The sequence below is a fragment of the Anabas testudineus genome, chromosome 7, assembly GCF_900324465.2.
Source record: "Anabas testudineus chromosome 7, fAnaTes1.2, whole genome shotgun sequence".
In the NCBI taxonomy this organism is placed as follows: Eukaryota; Metazoa; Chordata; class Actinopteri; order Anabantiformes; family Anabantidae; genus Anabas; species Anabas testudineus.
This window is the reverse complement of record NC_046616.1, coordinates 16,709,551-16,734,484: the sequence shown is the minus strand read 5'-3', so window position 1 is coordinate 16,734,484 and position 24,934 is coordinate 16,709,551. Positions and strand designations below refer to the sequence as shown.

The 24,934-nt window shown below is 39.4% G+C and overlaps 1 protein-coding gene across 1 annotated transcript in view; it reads right to left on the bottom strand.

Annotated features, from left to right (window-relative positions):
• Positions 1 to 21,779, bottom strand: part of LOC113166887 (prickle-like protein 2) — a 35,334-nt gene extending 13,555 nt beyond the window's left edge. Inside the window, exon 1 of the mRNA XM_026367086.1 lies at positions 21,626 to 21,779. The gene's annotated coding sequence lies outside the window, so the exon portion shown is untranslated. The remainder of the gene's footprint in view (positions 1 to 21,625) is intronic.
• Between the last annotated feature and the right edge of the window lie 3,155 nt (positions 21,780 to 24,934).

The following is a 24,934-nucleotide window of genomic DNA, read 5'->3' as shown; positions in this document are numbered from 1 at the left end:
AAACACAACATTCCTTTAATCCATCATAGTAATATGTAATAGATGAAAACCATATTACGAGTTTATGTCCCTATAAGACTGATTATCTTATTTGTTGTTAAAAAGCCACAAAATCATTTTAATACTAGAGAAAATACCACTTAACTGACATTCATTAAGCTATTTTATAACTTGTGATTAGTTAAAAATAATGTACTTCTCCACTATAACGTGTGAAACTATTACATATTTACTGAGAAGCTCATTAAATGTAAACTGTATTATTCAGTGATGTGTTTGGCGTCTTTTACTAATCAATGCACTTTCAACCAACCAGTGAAATCACCTGAAGAAATGATTGGCTTGACTTAAATAAACAGACTCTCTTATAATCTCATTTTTTTCCCCTCCATTTTCTGTTCAGTATTTTATTCAGTATTTTACCTTTTAAACCACGATGAGACCTGAATTTACATAACATGATACCAGAGTCGCTTTCTGGGTCAGGAAGGGCGACTACAATGTGCCAAATATCATCATGGTACATTTTATGATTTTAAGTTTTTATTGTGATGGTGATGTGCAAATTATAACCTCTCTCTGCAGGGTCATACCGTGACACACGAACAACCGCATCTGAGTCTGCGTCTGCTTTCGCATTTTGTATTTACAGTCTCTGTATTGAGCATTTTAAAATAATGAGAATACACAGTGTTGTGCAGTAATGCATTACAGTAAGCTGATTACTTTTTTTCAATAATGAATAGAGTAAAGTGAGAAATTGATATGCAGTAATTATATTACACTTACAGTAATTATCCAGCAATGCCTTTGTTACTTTGACATTCGGGGGTTGGCTCGTTCACCACCTTAATGAGAGTTTGATGGAGCGTAGATATCAGTTTAGTCTCTGTGTTCAGTGGGTAGGGTGATTTAGGATACAGTTAAGATACAGTGTAGCTTTAACTAAAAGAGAAATGTGAGAAAGAGAAATGTGACTCCACATAAATTGATTTAAGATTTGTACTTTTATTCCAGCCAAATCTTTTTTACAGGTACATTCAGTGGTCATCCAGGGTAAATAATTGCTCAGGAGGTCAGGACCATTTGCTGCATAGCACTTGGTAAAGTAGTCCATTATTGTGCTTTAATGAATAATGACTTGAAAACAGTTCTCAAGTAACTTGCCCAACATTGCGTAAACGGTGCCTATAAAGTGTTTTAGTGTTTAATTACAACTGAGCCAAAGTAGATTTTATGATTTTTAAGACAGAGACTCTTTAATGGCGAAGTGAAAACAACTGTGAAATTCACTTCCAATAAAAGCACAAGTGATGCAGCACTTAGCAAACTGCTGTTGTCAGTACTGTCGCGCCAGCGTCTGACTTTAAAGCTTGTTATTTCTTTAGAGTTGACCTAAGGTCTTTTGACTTAAAGTTGTACCAAAAATAAGATATTTCTGACTTTGTGTTAAATTGACTTGATTTGATTAAAAAAATCTCTTTCACAACAACTTGAGTCAGTTTATATGACCAATATGATACTTTTATAGATACTAAATTTACAGTTACTCTGCTGGAAGCAACCTGTTTGGAGCATTTAATTCTTCCTAAATACTCACAATCAATCGATAAGTTTAGTTTGGGAACACACACGTTTTTTTGTTGAAAATGACTCTTTTATCCATAAACAGTGACTCGAATATGGAGGAGAGGACAACTCATCCAAACTGTACCTCGGTGAGGCAGCAGTCAGCCAACTGTAGGTCAGCTGGAAAAACTCTGCAAGTTGCCATGGCAACAGATTGGTGTGCAAAGTCTTGAACACCCATTTACTAGTGTCTGAAAAAATGTAGGATTTTTATCGATTTCACAATAAAATACAAGCAGAGAGAGAGCTATAATATTTTTCTTTCGACCATAGTGTTTGTTGGGAAGCATGAAGCTTTCTCTGTTTTTTTCTTATATACTATGTTATATAATAGATAGTGTACACAGGCTTATTGTGTTTTACATATCATAAATCATCACTAAATCCAAATTCATAATTTGCGTCTCCCTCAGTTAGATCCAATTAGCAGTGCCTTCAACTCAGTGCCAGAGGAGAGAAGATTTTCATAACAAACTGGGTAATTTTGAGAACAAAGAGAAGAGCCTTTGCGTATTAAATCACAATAGCTCGGATTTCAGTGAGAGAAAATACTCTTGAATACATACGGTGTCTGAAAACAGAAGGAGAGAGAGAAAAAAACTGAGAAACAATAGATAGAGGGCTGTAGATGCAGTGTTAAGAGCAACGCTTTTCCTTTTTCACGTGTCATGCTTCACCCACCTCCCTCCTTCCTCCTCCCATCCTCATGTGCCTCTGACAGGCTCTGTGTGGGTGTGCATGAGAGAAAGAGAAGGAGCGGGAGTGATGGAGAGAAAAAGCTCTTATTTATGTAAAAGCTGACATGAGAGGAGGTGCTCAGCTGAAGCACAGAGCCTGACCAAGGCTCTATTAACTCTTTACAGTGAGAGTAACACTAATCAAAATCAACTATACGCCCTCCACGACAGCAGAAATAATGCTTATCATCTATTACCACTGTGCAGCATGCCAGCAGCAATTACAATTTTGTATTTTAAACAAACCCCCTGCCTCTGTACGTTGACAATTTCCCTCTTTAAAACCCACAAAAAGAAAGCATACATAGGCCCATCATGCTTTTTATGGATATAGTTCCCATCAACAAGCTCAACTAGCGCTTTGAATTAATCCTTAAATTAAATGTACAACATGAAACTGTGCCATCTGGAAAGCTGGTGAGGAGAGGAGTGAATACATACACTGTCAAAGACACAAAAGCCAAACAAAAGAGGATAATAATTGTCCCAACAGGTTGTTGGTTGTCAGCTAGTTTAGGCAATTATTTCATTGTAAGCAAACGCCGTGTGGGATTATTATTCCAGCACACAACAATTCATCATCGTTTGCCTGTGGACTCTGTTGGGGACTCAACAGGATTTAGGAATGCTGTTTACCACTTACTCAGTGCATGAAACAACTACAATCAGATGCGACAAATATGCATCCTCTCTTTTAGTAACGGCAGCACTTTCAACTACGTCACAGGCTCAGCACCTCTGATATTATATTATACAGTCGGACGTTTGAGGATATATTTGTACTCAATACATTATCAGTTCTGTGTGCACATAATGTTAAAAATGTAGTAGTGGTTCAGTGTGCACCCAGGCCTATTCTGTAAAACATCAAACACTTCATGTCCCTGGGAGAACTTTAGTCCATGATACGAATACATGATGCGCAGAGTAGATGAAGAAAAGATCAACCACTGAAAAACTGAAATGGACTTTTTTTTTTTTTTGGTCTTAACATGCTTCTGTTTTGCTCAGACAGAGAGTGGATGTTTCAAAGTCATGTCATAAAAACTCCCATGTACTGTATCCTGTCATCAGCCAGGCATCCTTAATTTTCCAGAAACTGCTAAGGCAACATAATTATCCAGAGATACCGAGCGAGGAATCAAAATGCAAAACTGGGACTTCGAGACAAAACCATTACAGAATCAGCAGCTTACATTTGGCAATGTTTGTTCAGTTGTTGTACAAATTTGCCTGTAATACACAACTGAAAAAGCTCTGAGTTATTATCTTTCTAGTGAAGACATGCTTCTGTCTGCCAATTCAACACGCATGATGGGGTAAGCATTCAAAGACTGCGCCTCTTTGTTTCACAAAATTTCTTCTAATCATTCTTAGTAAACTTCTAATGGTAATTATCTGCATAAGTGCCTTTTGACATCACAACAACCTGGAGGTGTTTTGAAGTAGAACAAGAGGATTTGGATATTTATCAGATCATCCTTTTGCTTTTACCAAACACGAAGGTAGATCAAACAGATATGCTTTGATATCCATTTATTAATACTGCTTTTCATAATCTGTTATTGGGATCCTTCATCTTCGGCTCCCGGAGCAACACTACGAAACTAATTTGTCGGCTCGTCTCTTACCTCACTTACATAATCGACTTATATGATCAGTTTTATGGGACAACAGATGGATGAAATCTGGTATCATCCTCCTCACTTCAGCTAGTTTCCTGAGGAAAATTGCTTTCAGCACAGGTACAGTGTGAACTGACATTCTGAGCTGAGAAACATACAGTGGTACATCTTGGGGTTAAAAAATGGATGATATTCCTGTTGAAACAAGTGGCATCCTGCACCCTAGCAGGTTCACAGTAACACAACAAAGCACTGTGGGCAGGACTGAAACAGTAACCTACTGCTCTACTAATGCTGGTGTGCGAGCCTCCCTGCTGGACTTACAACGGCCCAAAATGTCAACCCTCGGCCTCTTTCCCCTCCCCTGCTGAACTCACGGTTATTGCTGATTAATAATACAAGGCTTAAGACATACGCACACAACAGACTGCCTACACACACTCACACTCCTCCCTGTCCTTTAACTTCTAGCCTTTTTAGTGCGTCCTACAATGACAGGGGAATTATCTCACGCAGTGGGGAACAAATGTGCCAGAACACAGTAACCTTCCCTACAGGAAAATAGCACGGAGAACCGGTCGCCATGGAGTCGGGCTGGTTGAGTTAACACGATAACCTGTGTCCAACACTCACAACAATCAAAGGGAAAAACTCAGAACAGCATGGCAACCGAGCAAGAGGCTCAACAGGAAATATGTTATTCATTTATCTAAATGTAGGAACACAGATGTAGAAGAACAGTGTGTGTGTGAGTGTGTGTGTGTGTTCGTTTTAGAAGAATAGAGTGTACCACTGCAAAGAGATTTTTTGTTAGAGTGGTTCTTACTGAGAAGAAACGGTGGACATTTAAAATACAATCTTTCAAGCAAATTGTCCTTCAATCCTTCATCTTGTATCTTAATATTAATGCACACAGAAGGGGAGGGGTGTGTGTGTGTGTGTGTGTGTGTGTGGTCCTCTGAGGTCTATGTATAAAATCTTTTTCAAGGACACAATAATAAAAACAGCCAATACATTGGTAAGTCGCATCTCCTGTCAGAAACTAGGAATCATTGTCCTCCCAGATTCGGATATTAACTGTTCGTTAACCGATCGGCTCTGATTGGCTGTCAATACACCATCAAAACCAAAATTACGTAACCCTTCATTTCAAAAATAAACAGTGCTCTTGTAGCACCAATCAGCTCATAATCCAGTTATGAGGATTAAATTCTTACTGCAGCTTATTTGGATCAGGACTAACAAGAAATTAATTGAAAGGGGTTGACCCTATAGGAATAAAGCTTGGTGGTTCAGCTGGCAGAACAGACTGAGAAAAGCTCAGAGTGGGTGACAGTACTGGTGATATAATTGGGAACATAACACACACTGAAATTGGCCGTCAGCATTACTAGCAGTATTGTCATCAAAGGACATAATTTTCATGTGCTGTAGCTGTGGATCCTGAAAATATGGACAAATAAACCAAAATGCTTAAATCAAACCAATTAGAGCACACAAACTAACACACACACACACACACACACACACACAACCGTTCATGTCCCTGATGTGCTAATTGCTGGAGGTGTGTTCCTGAAATCCAAAGTAGGGCTCTCTTACCTACAGATGCACAGAATTTCACAAGGACCTGAAAAGCTGTAATTAAAGGGTGACACATTTCTGTTCCTCTCCCACTGTGTGTGGGATGGCCTGAAATAGAATTGCAGGGTTTCAACAGGCCAATTGCACTTCTACAGCGCTGCACAGGCGCAATCCTGCAGCTCGGATGAGGGAAATGGATACTGCCTGTGTTCACAAGCCTTCCCATCTTTGTGGTAATTTTACCAAATGATTTGACGGACAGTCGTGATCGGGCGTGATGGCAGCGAAGGCTGAGGAGCAGCGTGCTGCCACGGGAGAGTGACTGCAACACACACAAACACACACAGTGGATCAATCCACAGACAGTGGATCGGTTTTCCAGACTGAGCCTGTGACCTGTGCGATGGGTGCAGCTGGCTGGGCAAAGGCACATGTTCTCCCTCGACTGCTGCTGCTGGTGATTCACAAACTGAGACCGACTCCTGTTGTGTGATGCCATTTACATCATTTGCCTGAGGGTGTAGGGTTTAATATGGGGCCATTATTATTCCACAAGGCTTTGTGTTCGGGAGTGGGGTAACATGTGCTATATCTGTGCAGTCGCATATTTATTTGTCTGTGCTCGTATGTGTGTGTGTGTTTGTGTGTGAGTGAGAGAGAGAGGGAGAGAGCGTGTAAGGAAGAGAAAGAGTCTGTTGCTATGCATTTTTACACGTCCTCCCACTGCTATCTTCACATGAAACATCATGGCAGCGACAAATTGAACACCTAAAGCTGAGCCAATTTCCTGGGCACACTTTAGCAGAAAAGCACCAAAAGCCTTAGTGCAGCATCAGAGGTCGGGCACACTCCTGAGTCGTCTTCATACTGTGAGGGAAAAGGGCTTGAACCCCCATAAATTACTTGTTGTTTTGCCAGATTGCTCCATTACTGTGATGGATTCCAGTGTGAGAGTAATGGGGAAAAGAGGCTACTGTATTTTATCGTTGAATCAAAGCAATATGTTACTTTCACAGTTTAACCTGTAGTGAAGTGTCCTGCTATACAGGTTATTATGTAACGTCAGAGTTACGTAATGGCTCAGAAACTAGGTGCACATTTCACTGAATTTTCCCCACTTGTAAATAAAGTAACATGGGGTTTCGACGAAGACACCACTAAATAATGTCTTGAGCTTTTGCAGTTCCAGGAAGAATTATGTGAACCTTTTTGATTTTCATGGTTTTCTGCATTAATTTGTCATAAAATCTAATCTGATCTTCATCCAAGTCAAAAGTATTAACAAATACAATGTGCCTAAAATAATAGCACAAAAAATTCTAGTCTTCCATGTCTTTATTGACAACAACCATAAAACCTCATAGTGATAGTGGAAAAACTATGTGAACCCTTAAAATTAATAACTGGTTGACCCCCCTTGGCTGCAATAACCTCAAACAGGCGCTTCCTGTAGCTGTGGATCAGACCTGCACATCGTTCAGGAGGAATTGAAGCCCGTCTTATGTTTGTTGCGTCTCTCTTCAAGTTGTTCTGTAGCATGTCTTTTGGGTTGAGGTCTGAGCTCTATCTTGGCAACGACAAAATGTGGAGCCATTCTGTTCTGTGTTTTTCTGTTGTGTGTTTTTATCCTGAATAATTTGTTGATAAACTTGTGAATTCATTTTCCCCCTAATCCCTGCAAGCTGGCCAGGCCCTGATGCAGCAAAGCAGGCCCAAATCATGATGTTTCCTCCACCATACTTTATGATTGGGATGATGTTTTCATGATGATATGCATTGACCTTTTTACGTCGGATGTAGTGCTGTGTGTTCTTTCCAAAAAGTTCAATCTTGCTTTCATCAGTCCACAAAAAAATTTGCCAATACTGCTGTGGAGTGTCAATGTGCTCTTTGGCAAACTTCAGACATGCAGCAATGTTCTTTTTAGTGAGCAGAAGATTTGTGTCCTGCCATAGACATTCTGCTTGTTCAATGTCTTACCATTGTAAACTTATCTACACAGATGTTTATTTCCAATGATGCCTTAAAATCTTTGGCTGTCTCTCGGGGTTGCTTCTTTGTTGTGCTCTTGGGGTAATTTCGACTGTCTGCCAACTTCTTGGTAAAGTGTCCCCATTTGTATATTGTTTGCCTAACTGTAGACCAGCTATATGTAAATGAAGATTTCTAAATCGCAGACCCTCTGAAAGCTCTTTTTGGCGAGGCATGGCTCACATAGGCGTATTCTTATTGTGCGGCGCAAACTTAAAAAGTTTGAGTGATTCTTGTCAGTCGGAGTAGCTCTAGTCTACACCTCCAACTTTTTCCACTTGCACTGTGAGGTTTTTATGGTTGTTCTCAATAAAGACATGAAAGATTAGATTTTTTTGTGTTATTACATTAGGCACATTATATTTGTTAATACTCTTGAGTTAAACACACTCAAAACCTACAGCTATGCTCATTTGTTACATCCATCACTGACTATGGCATACCTGAAACACCAGTGTTCACTCTCACTCTCACCAGTGTTCAATTATTCACTCACACTGTGAATAATTATAGAAGAGGTAATTTATTTTGAACTGAGTAAAAAAGCCTTTTCTTTTCTGACATCTATGACTGATAAAAATGTGATTTCGAAGTGACAGCACTGTGTGGATTTCACGTATCAGCACTTTCTTCACAAATAATGTTATAAATACATTTCCATAATTTCTCTTTTACTGGCAGCAAACTAGCCACAAACTTTTTTTTATATAAACCAACGCAGAAGGGCTGATAAATGTGTGGATGCTGCCATATGGGAAGCATTTACTGCTCTCTGTGCATGTGTAAAATGTTGTGCATATGAAAGAGACATCTTTTGGTATTCAGAATGGAGAGGAGTTTACTGAGGCCTTTACAATGTACTCGGTTGCTCTGTGGCACAATTAAATAGGAGTGGCATACTGGAAGCATCTTTCTTAAATATTCACAATATTTTCTAAGAAACAGCAAATTGGTTGAAAATGATTTGCACTGAGCTGGACACTATGTTGAATGTTGTTTAAATGTTCATACATCATTGTGCTGTGACGTGCAGAAGATGTAGTAGGTCAATGTGCAGTGAAAAAAACAGTGTGAACTGTGAATCACGAGAGAAGTGCTGGAATCTGTTTGGAAACTGGCACTGATACCTTAGATTAAAAAAAAAAAGGGAATGCAGTATGTGAAGTTGAGTACCAACCCAAAAATGTGTGGCGAGTAGCCACTGATGGCATGATTCATTTGATGCCCTCCGTCACTGTTGTAGCCTATTTGAAAACTAGTGCTTTTGTGCAGCAACGCGATCAACAATGGACATATAATGACTCACGACAGAGTGGTTCCAAAATGAACAAAGAAATATAAATTGACTGAGAGAGTACAAAAGAAGCAGACAATCAGATGGGACAAATCGATCTCAGATCTCAATAGATCAAGTCAAAACTGAACAAAGATTCTGACAAGAATAAATCTGTGTATGAAGCTGCTACAGGTGTTCTCACGGAGCCTCTGTGAATCACTTACACCTCCCGAACTGGAAAACTGGAATTACAGGCTGAGAAGAAAATTATATTGGGCAGTTACCGGTAAGAGTATGATTACACGTACACAGGTGGGTGCCACCATTATCTCTGATGAAGGCTTTTTTCCTGGCTTCTGACCTCAACCACACTGCTATGGGATGCTGTGAAAAAGTTCACTAGAGTTCACCAAGACAAAGAGCAGCTTGTCAGAAAAAAAGCATTCATTCATAATGGAAAGTCATGACAATGCAACAAGTGCAAAAAAAAAAGCCAATTCTGGTCTGTGTACAGAGGTGATCAGTTACCATTAGTCTAAAAGCCATTCAGCTAACAGCTCAAAGATGTAGACATTATCACAAAACATAATTAACTAATGAGTAAAGCCTGGTGCCCATTAGCAGTGAGCCTGTGCAGCTGAAGGGCAATGACAAGATGTTGCACCTAAATGGGTTACAACGCAGCGCCAGGGTGTGTGTGTGTGTGTGTGTGTGTGTGTGTGTGTGTGTGTGTGTGTTGGGGTGTGTGTGTGGGTGTGTGTGTGTGCGCACGCAGTGGGCTGAGCCAGGGTGGGATAAGAGGAACAATTATGATACCCACTCAATTTGTGATAAGAGCTGCATGTGAGCTGGAAAGAGAAATAAATATATTAAGTACAGCTTAATAGAGAGCAGATAACTGAATGAGATTTGGTAAAGAAAAGACAGAAAGTGAGATGGAGATTATGTAGAGCAACATAAAAAGGATAAATGGATAAACAATGGAGGTGAGTAGATGCGAGGTCCAAGGGGAAAAGGTCTGTTCCTGACTGAAATGGAGACGAATCGGACTCAACGTTGTTTCAAATTTAAGAGCAACTTCAAAGCTGTCAGTCTGTCTCTGAGAAAAAAAAAAAACAGCAAGGAGTCTGACAGAGTTCTGTACTTCAAAGGTTACAGAGATAGTTAAGACATACTTTACTTTAATATAGTCCTACAGATGTTCAAGCTAATTATACGTGTTACTGTATGAGCTCAGATGTCAGTTTCTGGCTTTACAGAGACCTGTTGCAACCTACATAAATGGCGATATTGTTCTTTAATACTGTGGGATATTATGGTCAATATTATGTGCATTGCATTTATCAATCATATATCATATATTATTTAGGATATGTAATGAACTACTTTTTGTACATATATACAAATACAACTAAGTGCTGTGGTCATAGATAAGCTTAGAGGACATTTAATTTGAGGCTTGACAATTTCTTGTCAGCAAACAACACTACAAGATATCAGTAGATTGGTTAAACAGTGAAACACATGTCCTTACTAGTTGAATACACAATAACCAAATAACTGATTCATATGTGAAGGTATAATATAGTATCCTCGGCTTATTGAGATTCATTAGGCTCTAACTGGTTTTTAACAGTGCCGTTCTCGTCCAAAGGCAATGAATCTAATATAACATCTGTTCCTGTAAGATTATACACAAAATGGAAAGCTCTATACGTGATGTTAGATTAACAAGTGCTATTAAATCATGGCTGTTAAAAGAGTAGGAGGTACTTAGCTTCTCCAGTTCCATTATTGGATGATGTAGAGCTTGGCTGAGAGACGCTCTGCTCAGGCCGTGCATGACACTGTGAGCGCAGGAGAAGGGTGTGTGTGTGTGTGTGTTTGTGTGTGTGGTTGGGGGGGGGGGGGGGGGTCAACACAACATCCCGCTGTTGGAAAAATCATTAGCTGAAACCTCAAATTCAATTACTTCTGTGGCACTGGATCTCCCCTGATGGTCCTCCAGATGAGTTTGTGACCAAAATAACTCCCATAACACCCCCACTTTTGTGAACTCTCCAGCCAGATGAGAGGGCAGGCATGAGCAGCCGCCATCGAAGGCAACAACAAAATCAGAGATACCCAGTGAAACATTCAGGGAGCTAGCGGGGAGCAGTGAAAGTAAGCAAACACAAATCAAGCCCAAAATGAGGGGCCCGTTATTTGTTGTGCCACAGGTGACCACACAGCAGGGCAGGACTCACACACACACACACACACACGGTATAGGTTTAACACAGCCAGCACAGGAAGTAAGTAAAACGTTACATTAAATACAGGTTGTTTGTAGAGGTAGAGTTAAAATGTTCTTTTGGTGAAACTGCTCATAGACTGAAACACGGCAGGACCAGGATCAGGTCTAAAGGACTGACCTTAAAACTGTAGTCAACTGTAAGTCAAATACATGAGTACAATACTAGTACAACAGTGTATTTCTCTGTGTAATGTAGTAAAATTGAATTGAAAAAACTAAATAAATACAAGTCCTTCAAAAGTATTCTGAAGAACAGTACTATAATAAATGTTCTTTGTTACTTTCCATTACTGGCCCCCAACCTTGTTCTTTACAGAAAACAACCAGAAACCCAGATTACAATAACAATAAAGAGCAAAGATGGCTGTGTGCATAAAAAAAAAAAAAGTCAGAGAAGGAGAGGCAAAACGGCCGGGGAGCACATTTTTATACTCTTGGCTTCTGGGGAGCCCTGGGGAAACAGCTGAGCCCTGCAGTGGGAGCACTGTTGTTACACCATGGGCTGAGACAAGAGGATCAGCAGTGATCTTATTGTGCTCGATGAAGGAGCTGATAAGAGGCAGGTGGTGCAGCAATGGAGAGGATCTGTTGGCTTGAAGTATTTGAGTGTGTGGTTTTCTCAGAAGAGGCGTGATAGTTAACAGCTTTGCCTGCATCACATTCTGATCTCGTCAGAGCCGTGTGGAGTGACGCAGAGCTCATAAGAGGAAACCAAAGATTTTGGTCTGTTAAGTGATTTCACTGCAGCCTCGTAGGGCTGGAAGATTTAATGGCTCTAAACAGGCACTGTTTACTTTTCCTACATCATCTCCAGGGCACAGAGGTGTTTTAACAATTACATACATAATATAAATTGTGTTGTGAGGAAGTCTAAAATCAAATTAACGCAAATTATGAATCACAGGGCCTCTAACTATTTCCAGGGGGGAGGGGGGCGGCAGCGTTGGTCTGTCAGTCAGACCAACACTTTTATCTGAACTGAGTTATCTCAACATATATCTGGTGGATATAGCTGCAACACTTTTACAGATTTATGGTTCTCAAAGGACAAATATTGTTACTATTTAGTACTATTTAGCAAGTATTAGCAAATGCTAAAGATCAGCATGTTACAATTGTTGTAATTAAGGTTAAACAGTAGCAAAACTGTTATTTTATTGCAGCATTAATGTCATCATTGAATAATGGAAATACTTATGGCAAGAGGGTATAATCCAAAGTCAAGCACAAGACTAAAAGTTCTCTTTTCTCTTTCTCCTGGTTGTTTTGTTTGTTTTTTTTTGTAGGAATGAACTCCACCTAAAAACCACCCGATAGAATATATTGAATCACTTTTTTGGCTATACCACTCCAATAATAAATAGTTTTTCCAAGAATGAATACCATTTCAAACTCACACATTTAAGAAGGTATCAGACGAAGTCGTGAGGCTGATTTGAGAAGACAGATGGAACTGTGAAAAAGATAACTCTTCGATTTTGATTGAAAAAAGATTTCTACTATAATGCAAGTCATATAGTGTGAAAGTTTGTGAATGTGTATTTCTATAAAAATATAGCTATATGCAACCAAACAAAGGTTTGGCACCACTTGTTTACTCTTGTTTTCCAAGTATCAAATTGACCAGAAAGTCAGTACAGGTATTGTTAATGTTAGAAATTATTATTGTGGCTAGAAATGGCTGCTTTTTTTCAGGAAATATCTACAGTAGATAGACATACAGGGGTCCATTATCAGCAAATGGTAGTGTTGTCTTCCATTGGCACACTGTGTTTGCTAATGCAGTTTATTAATTTAAAATCCTACTCGATCATTAGAACACCATTATGCAAATATGTACAGCAGAAAACATATGTTGTCATGAAAACAAGGCAATTTCTAACCAAACCTTTGACTGTTAGTGTAAATTTGTGCATTTTTGTCTGTACGCTCTTCCATTTTGAAATTTTGAAAATGTAAGAAGGTGATGGAGATGACACATTGTAAATGTCCAGGAGAATTTGGATCCGAGGCTTTAGGTTGATATGTTTTCTTTTTCTTTTTTTCTTTGTTTGCCAGCTCATATTTATGTCTCCCCCTGCTTTATTTTCTTTGTGACCTGGAAATCAATTGAGGCCTAGCATCTTTAAAACATTCCTATTGGTCTAAATATTTTTTAGAACCAACAAAGAGTAAGAACCCATTCATAAAAGCTAAGAGCAATAATATAATATTCATTCTAAACTTTCTCCTTTAAAAAGTCTTCAGTACCCTTTTGAGAATTTAAACTATAGCTGTTAAATACAATACGACTTGAAACTCAAATGACATTTTAATGTGTAACAATCCACATTTAATAATTGCTTATGCAATTCTTATTATTGCTTAATTCACAGGTTGCCAGTAAGGGGTTAATTTTTTTTTCATCCTATTGTGTTTGTTAATAAACGTGAGAATAAGCATCAATTTCTTTTGAGAGGTTGAAAACAACAAAAGCATTTTTAAAAAATGTTAGTTCATTGGTATAATAGCATTTGAGTATACTATTGTAGATTGTACACATTATACATATTGAATTGGCATCAAATGGAAAGAGCTCTGTCTCAACATGGCTTATCTATGAAAGATGGAGAAAGTAAACTCATTTTTCCTACTTTCCGAAGTAGCAGTACCATCTATAATCATGAATGAGTGCATAAATCAATTCCTTGCATCGACTGATTATATTTTTTCCTTGGGTATTTATCCGCATCTGTGAGTTTTTGCATGTGTAAGCATGCTGGATTGTGTGTGTATACTCATGGATGAGTGAGAAAATGCCATTTCAGAGGCCCGGTAATGATGCCATTAGTATGAGGATGGAGTGAGTTCTAAACCTCAGGGCCCAGCAGCACCACAGATGATTCCCCTAGAGTTAACTTTTCTCGTATTCATCAGTCAGGCCAAACTAGCACCACAATCAACACCAACGGCACCCGCAATGGCATTTACATCACGCTGCCACTCTCCCCCGGCAATAATCCATAAACCTGCACTCTGGCTGAGGCTTCCATTTGCCGCTGTTTCTCTTTTCCCCTCAGCTCCTTCCTGTGTATAACTTTTAATTTGAGGGAAGCAGTCTTTTTCTGACTAAGCATAAGCTGCATATTGTTCTCTTAGTGATCCCAATCGTAAGCCAGTCAGCACTTTCTAAGATACACAGAGATTGGGTGGAAACTGCTGAGACGCGCAGTGCCACGGCTTCTGAAGAAATGTACTGTGATGAATCGAGTTTAAACCCAAAGCGCTATGAATCTCTCTGCCTGTGTGTGCTCCTCCTCCTCTTGTTCACCTTTCTTTTCTTCATCCAACAACAGTGTGTGGGGCCCATTTTAAACTAGAGGTCTCACAACTGTCAAAGGGACCGGCCAATAAGAGAGCAGATGGCAGCAAGAGTGGGTCCAGATGGGATTTTCTGGCCAGAACAGCGAGATCGGTGCAGAAACACCCTGACGCTAAGTGCCAAGGAATCTTTAAACAACCTAAGTGAGTCAGGATGCTGTTGCTGATGAGTCCTGCATAATGTCGCAGACAGGACCACAACGTGGCTTTGGGAACAATTATAGAAGTTTGCTATATTTGAGTCACAGTACAATAAACCTTAATGAGCAAGTTAATGATTGGTTTATTCTAACCAATTAAGGCGCTTTGATATGGCGCTTGGGGGAACATTAGTCATCAGACAGCAGGCAGCCGCCAGGAATCATCTAGGATCTACTTCAAGAGGAGCTTGATTGTAATAATGACTGGTTGGAGGTTAAATATTCACCTTTCGCTCCACATGGAAATCAAATCAAGCTGTGTGCAGCTCAAACATTACATAATGCGTGATTCTTTTCATTTGGTCTCCGTGTATTTTGAACTGAGTAGGGTTCGTTTTAGCATTTGAGTAGCCTCTTTTGACTTGCCAAGATTATAAAGGAAGTTATTTTCAGTAATTGTGGTAACATTTAGGAAATATTTAACAAAGGCATCATTACCTACATTACCCAATTCAACATGTTCAGTTAAAAGACAAAAATCAGTCTTGGTGGCAACTAAGTGGAATATGAGAAACTATATTAAAGAAGCACCCAAGGAGAACTATCTCTGAACCTTGACAGTGAGCTCCATTGCTAGACAATCTTTTCAATCAGCACAGCTAAGCCTAGATTTGGTGCTTTTTCACTATGCGTCAGCAAAAACAAAAATATCAAACGCAAATTCACTCCATGTAAAGAGTGTGTGTTCTTTTATTCAGCACATCGACAGTTTTAAACTAAGACATGTTTGTGTTTTCTAGCTGTATCCAGTCTTTTTTGGATGGATATGTGCCACAGGTTTTACTGAGTCAAGGTTTAGGTCTTCTAAAGAGTTCCTAGATGGAGCCATGGCATCCCTGGTTTCGCCTTTCTATATGTCCCTGATGGTTTTTCAACACAGACAAGGATAAGGTAACTGATACTCTGCCTTTCTGTTACCAACAGCAACTTTGTATGTGGCACTGACTCAAAATAAACTATGTATGTATGTTCATAATAATGAAGGAACATGTCACCCAGTGAAGCAGTGAGCCTCACTGATGTATTTTTTAATAGTTTCTGGACAGAAATAAGGCTCTCTGTCAGAGAGGGACAAGCTACTGCACATGAATAGACCTTTAACAGATCAGATTGCTGCTGATCTCTAACAGGAGATCTTTTTATTATGCAGACAGTTTTATTTTGTCTGCAATGTTTCACCAAGTCTACTTATGTTGCAGCTTTAGTTAGTTTACAGGCCTATGTCACACCCTTTGAAGTGACATTTTTAAATCTCCATTTTTATCTTCTAGTTGCTGGAGCAGTGTGTGACACTGGGGTATGAGTACAGAGAGTACTCAAGGCTTCAACATGGGAAGTGCCCTCAAAAAATTTGAGGACATTCAAAAACAGGGCTGTTTCTATCTGCATTTTAACACTTAATGTATTTGACCTCATAAGTATAATGCAGTATTACTGTTGGTCAAATACATTTTTTTAGAAAGGTTTTGTGCCTAGACCATACAGTGGCAGGTAAAGTATGTAAATCTTTTGAAATTTTATGGTTTTCTGTATTAATTTGTCATAAAATGTGATCTGATCTACATCTAAGTCAAGAGTTAACAAATACAATGTGCCTAAATTAAAAGTAAAAAATCAAATCTTTCATGTCTTTATTAAGAACAACCATAAAAACCTCACAGTGTGGCTGTGGCTACTCTACCAAGAAGTAGGCGGCCAGTCAAAATGACCCCAAGAGCACAACGAACACTCATTAATAAGGTAAAGAAGCAACCCCGAGTGACAGCCAAAGACTTGAAGGGATCATTGGAACTGGCTAACATCTGTGTTCATGAGTCTACAGTAGGTAAAACACTAAACAAGCAGGGTGTCTATGGCAGGACGCTACAAAGGAAGCTGCTGCTTACTAAAAAGAACATTGGTGCATGCCTGAAGTTTGCCAAAGAGCACACTGACACTCCACAGCAGTTTTGGCAAACTGTTTTGTGGAGTGATGAAACTGTTTTGAACTATTTAGAAAGAACACACAGCACTACAACTGGTGTAAAAAGGTCACTGCATATCATCATGAAAACATCATCCCAGTTGTAAAGCATGGTGGAGGAAATATCATGATTTGGTCCTGCTTTGATGCATCAGTGCCTGGCCAGCTTGCAGTGACTGAGTGTAAAAAAACATTTTTCAGGATAATGTGAGAATGTCTGTACATCAGCTGAACCAGCTGGGGTTCACATACGTTTTCCAGTATCACTATGAGGTTTTTATGGTTGTTCTCAACAAAGACAAGATCAGAATTTATTTGGTGTTATTATTTTAGGTACATCATCATTCATGATGAATTAATGCAGAAAACCATGAAATTTCAAAAGGTTCACATACTTTTTCTTTCCACTGTAGAATTATTTTGATATACATTACTGTTTAAAGTTTGGGATCATTTAGACATTTTATTGTTTTCCAAGGAAACGCACGTAAAATTGGTCTGATTAGGAAATATAGTAGCTAACTCTGACATTGTCAGAAGTAGAAATAATGTTTTTGATGGAAATGATGATTGTGTTCAAACATTTCCTTCATCATTCAAAACAGCAATTACAGCCTGATAGACCTTAGGCATTCTAGCTTTCAATTTTGATAGTTTTCCTTCATCAAGATCCCTTGCACTCTGTACAAATCTCCTATTTTACCACCTTCAAAGAACCCCAAGACCATCTCGCTGCCTCCAGCATGCTTGACTAATAGTATTAAGCATTGTTCTAGCATCTTTTCATTTGTTCTCCATCTCACAAATGTTCTTTTGTTTGATCCGAAGACCTCAAACGCGGACTCAGCTGTAGACAACACCATTGTATTTTGTTTTTATTGGCAAGTCTCTGCTTCACTGTTGATGCCGACACTGGTGTTTGAAGTGTACTATTTAGCACAGCTGCCAGTTGAGGACATGTGAGGTGTCTTTGTCTTAAACTACACACTCTGACGCACACACTGACGGGTCTCTAATGAAAGTTCTCTCTTTCTGGCTACTGGTACCTATTGTACCATGTAAACAAAAAACTGCTGATGTTTAGATACTAAACTAACCAAAAGAATGCCAGGCTCCCTTGTTTGCTCCATTAGTACAACTGTTATAAAATGATTAACTTGAATTAGCAGCCATAGCAGGAGATTGATGCAGGGAACTGATAATTGTTAATAATAGGCCTCTATGCAAAAATGTAGATCAGTCTTTAGAAATCATTTGATTAATTTTAATTGTTTGAGAAATAGATAAAAATGTTGTAAATTGCATAAATAGTTATTTTCTCTGGCAAACATTTGCAAGTGATCCCAAACTTTTGAGTGGTAGTGTATGTCAAATGCATATTTTACAGGGGTGGGGTGCCTACATTATTTAATGATGTATGTCTTCCTTCAGTTTTTTTGTTTTTTACACATCCACTTAATGTGTTTGAAATATGAAATCAAGTGTTTTTGATCCTTATATAAACTTACCTTTGAGGTTTAGTTATGGCTTTGTCACAGACACATAGCTTCTGATGGTATGGCTGTTGCCATTTGTGAACTCCTGCTCATACATTTAAACCTGTAAATGTATACATTTCTAATCATTAAGAGTGATTAGAAATTGATATATATTCAATGAAAACAAATTAATCTTAAAGTGTTCTGTCTGAGGTATCCAGTAACACAGTGGTCCCACAGGTGCCTAGGCCAGCATCCGTATAAGTAGCAGCACATGGCCTCTCCTGACGTACAGTCTTTTAATGTATTTTGGAAAGGAGGCTTCTGTGTCATCATCCATGCTCAGTATTTCTCTTAGATGACAGTATGTGCTCTTTGTTCTGGCTGTGTCTCATGACGGGTCTGCAGTGTGCTGTGAGAGTCTCGGGCTGCGTCACCACTGACTGTAATGGCTGAACACTGCAGGGTGGAAAAAACACTACAGCCTGCATATATACATACTGTTTTTGCCCTAAACCTAGAAAGAAAACACATAATCTGAGAGGGTCTGTGAGGTAGAATTATCTAATTGTTTTTCTCAATCCCATTGTTGGTTTGAGACCTTAGTGTCTGCATTATATTAAATAGTACAATAGTATTAATTGTCAATAACTTTTTTCAATAGATAAATTGATAATATTCCAGAAAGAACAACTTTGTGATTAATGACAGATTTGTACATGCTTGCCGTCAACGTATCTCTTCAGTGAATACAAATTCCCATTTTAATTTAATCAGGCATAGCAGAACAAGCTCATGGGGTCCTGGTTGGATTGACTGTGGTGCAGTACAGGTTTCATTTCCTGTTCAGAAAAGGCAGTGTTTTAAGCTACTGTACAAGTGTCCCCATGGCAACCAGAGCTATCCTAAAACAGCAACAAAATGGATAAAACCACAGCACAGAAACAAAAAGCCACTTCTAATAAATCCATCTATAATTACAGAGTCAAATCTTTTATCTGTGGCTTGCTATTTTTTGAATGGGAGGGCTACTGTAATACATGGGTAAGAAGGGGGTGATTTATCCAAGAATTTTCTTTTCATTTCCATCTATTCATTTCAATCTGGTACTCCATCACACTTTTTTTTTCTGCTTCGTCGACCTTATGTAAGAGAAAGGTCATAGCATATCTATTATTAAATGACTCGGTCATGGTATATTACATTATTAATCACCTCAGTGTAGTCTCTAAACACACGCAGTGAGACTGCGACATAAGTGTCGGATACAAATTTGGGCAAAAACAAGTCTGAAATCTCCCAGGATCAAGTCAATACTTAATTAGAGGGCCAGTCAAAAGACAGGCATTTGCGTCAGAATCAAAAATAAAGTCTTCACAAATTCAGCAACGTAAACCTTTAAAAGAAACCTCCCGGCTCTAGTGATTTGTCAGCGGGCAATGAAGAGGCTCTCTGTAATCACTCCACTGTTAGAAGAAAAACTGAACATGAATGACAATGCTAAACTCTAAATACCATACATGTCCTTTGAGGGAAATGAACAAACAGCCTTTGTGTAGTTGATATGATTGTATAACATCTGACTGAGCCACCTGAACTGTCAGCATATCAGGGCCATAAAAGCAGCACAGAAGCAGAAATGTACTGTGAAAGCACCACATGGGGCAGAGCAGCGAGAGCTCTGAGACACCCGCCCACCCTTCCTGAATCAGCCGTTTCTGTGGCGACCAGATCGGAGGGGGGTGGAGGGAAGTGCAGTGTGAGGCAAAGAGACAAACACTTGAAAGCCGGTGGGAGAAACATGAAGGGACGGATAGATTGATGGACGGACGGATGGATGAGGGGATAGATATATTGGTGATAAAGGAATGTGGCGGGGTCAATAGGGAGCTGGGGCTGATTCCTCAACATCACAGCCAGTGACAGACTGACAGTCAGAGGCAAACAACAGTAGCATCCACAGTGAAGAAGACAAACACTGAGGGGATTTTTCGCCCTCAATGGCAGCCGAGATCACGGTCATGGCTCAGGGGTTTAAACCATCTACACACTGACAATGTCTCTCTGTGAAATCTCATTCAGCCATATGCTCCTATTCAGAAGGCTGCATTTCTTTGTATACAATTGAAACAGACTTCAAGTATGTTGTGGCAGATTAAGAGAAAACTTGAAAAGAACTGAAGTCGAATCAACAAGTTGTCCACCGGAGGAAATCATTCTGGACCAACCTGCTGATTTCCTGCAGTAAACACTCTGGAGCTGCCATTACACACAAATTACATCCCAGGATGCAACAGTACAAGCGACAAGTGTTTCATACTAACATGGAGGAGAAGGTGCGGAATTTGGAAATGGTTTGTTTAGGTGACAGATTAGAACAGAGCTTCATGTGACAACTAAATGATGAAGTCATGGATGAAGCTCAGTCGTGGCCAAAACAATTATGAATATTCATCAATATGACGAAAATGTACACGATAAATGACAACTGTCACTCAAAAAGTGGACATGTCATCAACTAATAATAAAATCAGGATTACAACTATAAATATATCAAATTAACATAAAATCTGGCATAATCTTGCTCATCAGATGGATCATTTTGGAAAATCAAGCCAACACGTTGAAAATCTCTCGATTATACTTTGAACTGAGAATATTGTTTGAGAATCTTGTAACACAGTGATCGCATCCTGTCAGTGCTCCAACAAATAGAGATGGATGCAGTAGTTCTCTTGCGCAGTTGAGACAAAAGGCTCAAACTAAGCTGAGGAAAAACAGCCTAAATCTGAAATGTAAACACCTGCAGATTTCCCTGACAGTTGTCGATAAACTGCTGCGTCCACACACACTACCCACCGAAATATGTGCACAATCTGTGTCCTATCAAATTCTGTAGCCCGCCTTAAGCGCAGCATCTGAGATGGCACAGTCTTCTTTGTGTATGTGTGTGTGTGTGTGTGTGTGTGTGTGTGTTTTTCTTCCTGTTTCTAAACAAGACTGAGACAACAGTAGCAGATCTGAAACAGTTCACACTCCACCCACTCTCTCTTTCAGGGACACATGGATCTACACATGGGGAAACGGGGATGAAATCAGACACATTCACTCCTGTCACAGTCAACGCTTTCCCCAAGTCCCACTGGTCTTTTTTTCACTTCCACAGTCATGAGGCAAAACAAACCTTCACACAAACTGAAACGCACATGTAATGGCACCTCCGCCCTCCACATCCATATAAACGCAGTAATGGTGGATACATCTCATTTTTTAGGAAAAACTTTCATCTGACCATGTTGGCATTTGTTCAATCACTAAATATGTGCTACCAACACTCTGAGATAAAAAAAATAACCCAATACAACAGCTAAACACATTTTGCCTGTAAAATCCTAAAAATAATCACAGTGGTCTGTCAAGTCAAAGTGGCACTGTCAAAGACTCACCTGTTAGTGTGAGGCTGCTCAGACAGCGGTGGAGGTGCACGGGGATTGGACTGAGTCGCTCACAGTGGACACATACCAGAGGACTGAGCGGCTCTGCTCTGCACTGCACAGCTCACGGCACTCTCCTCCTCTCTTTGAGTCTCGGAGACAAACAGCAGCTGTGCCTCCGCTGCTTCTCTCTCTCTCTCTCTGCCTTTCACACGTACGTACTGTAGCAGCATGAGAGAAGACTGGAGGAGGTGGTGGTGGTGGTGGTGGTGGTGGTGGTGGGGGGGGGGTGATGCAGACTCAGTGATCAGCACAAGTCTCTCTCTCTCTCGCGCTCTTTCCTTCAGTCTGTGTTGCTCCTCACGTCTGTAAGAGGGGAGATGAGCAGAGAATCAGTAAGAAAGTGTATATAGACTAAGGTGACTCCCTCTCCAAGTATTAATGTTGTGTGTTTCTGCGTGAGACACAGCACACTCTGACAACAATGCACACGAGTGTACCCAAGCAGTGGGAGAAAGCTCTACTCTCCTGCTCCCCCTTTTCACTACCACCCACCCACCCACCCATCCACCCTCTTCTTGCCAGCCCCACACCAGCCTGTTGAAATGAGTCATCAGCTATCAGCCAATCGTACAGCAGGGCACTGTCTCTGATTAGAATAACAGGAGTATTTATGCACTCTTGTTTTGAAGAGATGAAAATAAAATGGAGAATTGTCTAGGAGGACTTGACATACTTTGCTCTGGGCAGGACAAATCTGGTGACTGTGGAAGAAAATTGCTACAGGATTTATTTAAAATGACAACAGTAAGCCACAGTAAATGTTTTCTCCATTTGCCTCCAAGGCTTTATCCAACAAGGTAAACAATTATTTCATATAACTGTAAGTAGGCAAGGAGGTACTGATGTTGCTCTAATGTCTCTTTTACCTGTTACAGTATGATATATGGATTATAAACGTACAGTGTTCATCGCTGCATCACTCTGGTGTGACTCACTGTTGTATTCAGTATGATTCATTCTATCAAGGCCGCAGCCACATTTGAGTAAAACAAGGACTGACCTCTCTAACTTTCCTGGGAAAATGAATACAATTTCTAAAATAGAGCCCAAAGTCACTGCTCTGCTGCTGCTGAGTGCAATCTGTAACTACGCACTGATCTGTGATGTGTACTGACTGTCGTGGCAAGTGCCCTTCTGTGTTGTGAAGTGGGAAGAGTTATTTTGGGCATCCAAGGTTCCAGAAGTTAAACTCCTTTTTATTTTCCGCAAGAGATTTTCATTTGGATTTAGATCCGTCTGGTTGTATCGTGAGTACAAATAACAACTGTATCAAACATGGTTTCTGTCTTGATAGGGGACGATATGAAGAGGATAAAAGTGAACTACACTGATGACAGTTTTTAGAAAGTAAAATAATAGCAAAGATTATACTTACAAAGCCCGGAGTCTGTGCTCCAGCTGTTTAAAATATAATTTAACACTTTAACTAACACTTATTGCCTATTATCTTCAATATTAATATTTTATCACTCTTTTCAGACATAACAGAAAACACTGTTTTGTGATCTACACAGTGGCAAGAAAAAGGATGTGAATCTTTTGGTTTTCTTCATTAATTTCTCATAAAGTCTTATCAGATCTTCATCTAAATCAAGACTATTAACAAATATAATTTTCTGAAGCCAATCTTTTGTTGACTCTCTTTGGTGTTTTGGGTCATTGTCCTGTAGCATCACCCAACTTCTACAGTTTCAGCTGACATACAGACACTCTCACATTAAGCTGAAAAATGTTTTTATACGCTTCATCTTCTCCTTAATCATTGCATGCTGGCCAGGCCCTGATGCAGCAAAGCAGGCCCATATCATGATGTGTCCACCCCTGTACTTTACGGTTGGGATGATGGTTTCATGATGATATGCAGTGACCTTTTTATGCCAGATGTATGTGCTCTTACTGCTGTGCAGCGTCAGTGTGCTCTTTGGCAAACTTCAGGTCTGTATTAATGTTCTTTTTACTAAGCAGCAGTTTCCTTCTTGATGTCCTGCAATAGACACCCTGCTTGTTCAATGTTTCACCTACTGTAGACTCATGAATACAGATGTTAGAGAGTTTCAAGGGTGCCTTCAAATCTGCCGCTCTTGGTTGCTTCTTTACCTCATTAATGAGTGTTTGTTGTGCTCTTGGGGTCATTTTGACTGACCACCCACTTCGTGGTAGAGTAGCCACAGTCCCAGAGTGTCTCCATTTCTAGATCGTTTGCCTTATTGTAAACTGGTGAATTTCTAGGGTCTTTGAGATCACTTTGTAGCTTTATGTCAATCAACAATTGCCTTTGGGCGAGGCATGGCTCACATAAGCACATTTGTCTTGTGCGGAGCAAAGTCAGTAAAAGTAGCTCTGGTCCAAACCTCCAAACCAGTTTTCTTAATTTATGCTAACACCAAACTCCAGTTAGTTTTTTTAGATCATTATTCCAAAGGTTTACATAGTTTTTCATAAGTCAGATGACTGCCACTAGTATTTGTACATTTAAAAAGAGGGAAGTCATTAAAGTTTTGGAAATAAATTTACTGCGCAAGCATGATAGGTTAACAGACTTTAATGTGTATAATCATTGTGCTTCTCTTTAAAGACTTCTGTAAGAACTGGAGTTCTTTTTAATTGTGGAAAATATATGAAAATTATGTGTTATGTGGTAAAATGTTAAAATTATTTAACTCGAAAGAAAGAAATATTTTTTAAAAAAAGGAAAAAACAAACAAACATGAGAGTATACTCAAGTATTGAGAACACAATACTTAAGGCATACAGGTATAATAACTCAATAAATAAGTGTAGACCCCAAATGGTTGTGGTCAGATATCTCAATCTGTCATCTTTGGTCCAGCAAGACAAATTATATCAGCCACAGGGGGTGTAGGTGAGGAAATACAACCAAGGTAAATGGGGGGCAAAAGAGATCAATAGCTGATCATCTGAGAGCAGAACAACAGGAAAAGGAGAATTATATGACTCAGAGAAATGCTGCAGTGTAGCTGTTAAAGCAATTTCCTCTCCAAATTTCTGTTGCAGGCTGAAAATAGATAAATATAGAATGTCCTGATGTTTGTAAGGCTGAGCTGCGCACATTGCTAACATGCATTTTTTATCCTCTAATTTTATTATTTGCACAAAAAATTGCTGTGTTCAAGGGCAGAATTAATTTATTTTGGTGTAGCTATTCAAAATAAGTCAAACAATTAAAGGGGGAGAAATAAATAGGGAGAATGTTGTATCTTATTTTTTTTAGGAACTATAAATAAAATACCTACAACA